The sequence below is a fragment of the Lolium rigidum genome, chromosome 1 (genome assembly GCF_022539505.1).
Source record: "Lolium rigidum isolate FL_2022 chromosome 1, APGP_CSIRO_Lrig_0.1, whole genome shotgun sequence".
Classification (NCBI taxonomy): domain Eukaryota; kingdom Viridiplantae; phylum Streptophyta; class Magnoliopsida; order Poales; family Poaceae; genus Lolium; species Lolium rigidum.
The window spans coordinates 156,284,259-156,288,596 of record NC_061508.1 but is presented as its reverse complement, the minus strand read 5'-3'; the positions used below and the strand labels follow the sequence as shown (position 1 = coordinate 156,288,596).

General features: G+C 41.7%; 1 pseudogene; it reads left to right on the top strand.

Annotated features, from left to right (window-relative positions):
• Window positions 1-1,509: 1,509 nt before the first annotated feature.
• LOC124652783 lies at window positions 1,510-3,375 on the top strand (annotated as a pseudogene).
• Window positions 3,376-4,338: the final 963 nt, after the last annotated feature.

Here is a 4,338-nt window from a genome sequence, read left to right as displayed (position 1 = left end):
CTCTGCCGCGAAGGCCACCAATTCCCGCTGCATCCTGTTCGCAGCCCTGCATGCCGTCGCCTCACGTCTGACGCAGTGAAGCACGCCGCAGCTCGATCGATAGGAACGGAGGGTCGGCGGCGCATCTAAATTCCGGCACGATAGGCACTGCAGCATCGTACAAGAGCATACCAGCACCAGTTCATCGCCACTGTCCACTGTCCGTGAATTCACAAGACGCACAAGTGTCAAGTGATTATTTCACCGTACGGTAAGAAAAGCTTCAATTGTAATTTTCACTTTTAATTTTTTTCCAATGGCGGCTCTCCTTAATTAGATTTAAAAAAACACAGGTAGATCTGAAAAGTGAAGACCAAGCACAAGGGCTAGTGATTTTAAAAGTATATATGCGATAAAGCTGCAAAGAAACGGACATCGTCAACAACAAAGCTGGTTGAAAGCCAAAATCAAGATGAAAATGTAAGCAATCCTCCTTCCAATGAATTGTAGTTATTTTGAACCTACATATATTTTATTGATGTGCTGCATTTTTTAAACTCCGAATACCCAATATGAAAATCCTGGCTCCGCCACTGAAGACGTGCCAACCGAGGCGCGAAAAAAAGGTACAACGCCATGGGCGGGGGCGCGGCACCCTATTGTATGGCGCCGTACATAGAAGGGTTAGATTTATAAATTTGTTTTGCCGGAAGTTTATTCCCTTCTTTAAAATCCTTTTAACTTTATGTAATTTTTGTCCATTTTTCCACTTCTCTCGTGGCTGCGTACTCCAAGTAAAAGCATCACGTGGTTACCAATATCGCAACTACCATCTGAAGACCATTTACTCGAGTTGGTGAAACTTTTGGACAGAACAAAAAAAAATTGAAATTTCTTTTGGACAGAACAATTACACACGTGATCCTAACATTCCGATACCGCGAGAGCATGTATAAAACTTGGTCTGTATCTGAGGTTCGGCTGTGATTTCTCCCTATATTTTTATGGCAGAGCATTAAGCTATATTACGAATCAAGCGAAACATTGGACCAGTTATCGAGGGCGAGCACCTTCATCAGAACCTAGCATCAAACAACAACACTGTAGCACAAGATATAAAGCATGATCGGACTTATAATATTCAATCACCTTAGTATATGGATCATTTAACAAATGTTAAGATATATTTTCTAGAGAGCACCCATACGTCTTTCACCTAACATCTCTTCGGCTTTACCAGGCTTTACCATACGCGCAAACAACGTTCATGTGCTTTACCATCGTTACGTGCAGGAAATTTCATGTGAAACACATTCAGCGACTACACAACTGCAAAAACAAATTTTCCAGATTCAGTTTCAATCCCTCGCTTGGTAGTTTCCTTTCTTTCCTACCACACAATCAATCTCCTGTGCATAAACAAACAACTTTAAGCAAGCCACGTTTCACCGCAACATGAATATTGTTTTCTTCTAGCACGACAAATAAACTCAGTCTCAAGTAAATTCACGTGCCTACCATGAAAAGCTCATGTTCAGGACTAAGTGGCTTCCGGTGTTCAAGCAGGGGAACTACTCGTGCTTGGGTGTCATGGAATTGATCATGACTAGACAGAAGCTCAACTTCACATCTGAAATCAACAACATCCGCAGCTCTCCATGTACTGATACCACACTTAACCTGAAACTTCACACATTAGTATGCAACTAGTTGCAGAAAGAGCATAACTGGTATCACCTGTAATGTAATACAAACGACTAATCACTACATTAGGAAGAAATCAAGTTTGCTCTTTCTAGATTCCAGATTTCTTAATGGCAATGCTCTTTGCAGGCAGTTAAGCTGAGAAGCACAGAAGTTTCAAGCATTACAAGAACAAAGGTAAGCAGCACATGGATTCAGCACTATTGTACATTTGTACCACAGCTTTTAGTTTTGGTTTCATTAGAACTAAGCAATTCAATACCAACCGTATACACCAATGATACAGTTTATGCCATCTAGTTTTCACCGAAGTCTAGCTTGGACCCTCTAGTACAAAACTGGTTATTTAACCTCCCAAACTTTGTTAACGGGGATAAATCACCCCATTGGCTGTGGTTTACAAAGCGTTCTTACCAACGTTGGCCATTAAGTGGCATCACAATCAGTGTTAAATAACCAAAAAAAAAGAGGAGAAAGAGAAGACAAATGCTTGTTCATTTTTTGGGTCAAGGGGTTAAGTAACTGTATCACTATGGGGTGGCTGGTTCATTGGCTTGTCGACTAGTAAAGTCATATGAACAAGTACCAATACACCCATCATGGTCTCATGGATAAAGTTGAACTGGTTTTCAATATTGAGTCCTTGAGACTTGAGAGGTTTAAATAACAGTTCTGTAGTATAGTGTCTAATTTATAATTTTGTGAAAGTAGAGAGTGTGTAAAAGAATTTGTCAACCTAAGGTCTAGCCTCACACAAACTAAAGGATAAATACCTTGAAATGATATAATGGTGCTGATATCTTCTCATGACTTCATGTCTGCTTTTGCTGATTATCAACCAGTTGAACAACGAGAGATACTGCAAGTCCTAAGAGCAGCCTCACCCACAGGCTCCCGTTAGCTAAGACCTGCACCTGGGTTGTGTGTGCCCAGCAAGGGAAACAGGGGAGCCACCACTCCGATAAAAACTACTGGTACTGCATCTCCACCATTGACGCACCATGCTACTTCAATGATCTGCACATGCAGAACTTTCATGACACCTGCTCTGACGACCACCTTCTGCGTTGGCAAAGGGTTGCAGGGGAAGCCTTCACAACAAACCAGCCATGCTTCCTGCCAGACATCGGATCTTCAACTAAACTGGAATACCCACTGTCTCACCATGCAAAGATCTTCAACTTAGAAAGTGCAGTGGTAATCCGATTAAGGTGGACACGCACCGGGACAGTGGACTTTGTCCTGGAATTCTTTCTGCCAAGTGAAGCCCTCGAGGAGCAGAAGGCTGGACTCCTTGTTGGTCACCATGCGTAGTGCTTGTCAAACCTCCACGCATGGTTCCAGACAGGATATGGAGGATGAGGCAATGGTTGAAATGAATGAACTGAACTCATTTAGTTCCCAGGGGAAGAGCAAGGTTGAAGAGTTGTCCTTTGGAGACAAAGCATCGGAACATAGAGAGGAGGCATCTTGGACAAGTTTAGCAGGGTCTTGACAGAAAGAATCAGATTTAGCTGAACAAAGTATCCATGGAGGGCAGGGTTCATATTTGGCTGGCGTTCATACATCAGCAGAAGGCAGCAAAGGAAAAGGCGCATAAAGACGGAGAAGGCTGTGAGCTTGCAGGTTCTTCGGCAGTACTTCGCTGGTAGCCTGAAAGATGCAGCCAAGAGTTTAGGAGGTGAGCGATAGTAACTCCTCGAATAAACACAAGATTCAGCTACGAGTATGTTACTGATTTAGTAGATACCGCAACCATTCATTAAACTATAGTAATACAAGCCATGGAGCCATCATGCTAACCTGAATGTTCAATATTGCGTCCACAAGAAACTGAACCTCCACATGCACCTTGTAATAAGAGGTGAACATTCTTCGCCCTTTCTTTTGTGTTAGGTGCTGTCCCTCTTAGACGGAACGAGAAGAAATATTATATATTTCGCAGTAACATAAGGGGAGAAACAAAATGAGTATAAAGCAATAGGTTCAACTCTCACAAACTGTCATAGCATACAATGTACAAGGCTTAGATTGATCAATGTACCATAAGTCAATATTCATTTCCGTGCAGCTAACAGCAACTTTACATGACAAAACAGCTAACTATATATAACTGAGTTAGAAATATTGGTGCTCTCTGCCTCAAAAATATAGATAAGGTACAACATACCTTGCCAGAAATAGGACCTAAACTCATCATGTTGACATGCTATGTTACTTCAAAATCTGAGTAATTCTCAGTCATTCTTGTGGTGGTGGATAGGTATACCAAATATGCACATTTCCTTCCCTTCAAGCACCCTTTTACTGCAACTAAAGTAGCCCAACTCTTCATGGACAATGTTGTTAAGCTCCATGGTATCCCTAAGTCTATTGTGACTGACAGAGACAAGATCTTTACAAGTTCATTTTGGCAAGATGTTTTTCAAGAAATGTGACACAAAGTTGACTCTCACTACTGCCTACCATCCACAGACAGATGGTCAAAGTGAGAGAGTTAATCAGTGTTTAGAAATATTCTTAAGATGTTCTGTCAGCACTACTCCTGCTAAGTGGTCCTCCTGGCTATCCATGGACGAATTCTGGTACAATTCCTCTATACTTAACACTTTTCATAACTGCATGGGCTTATAAAGCACTGGAAATGGAACTATT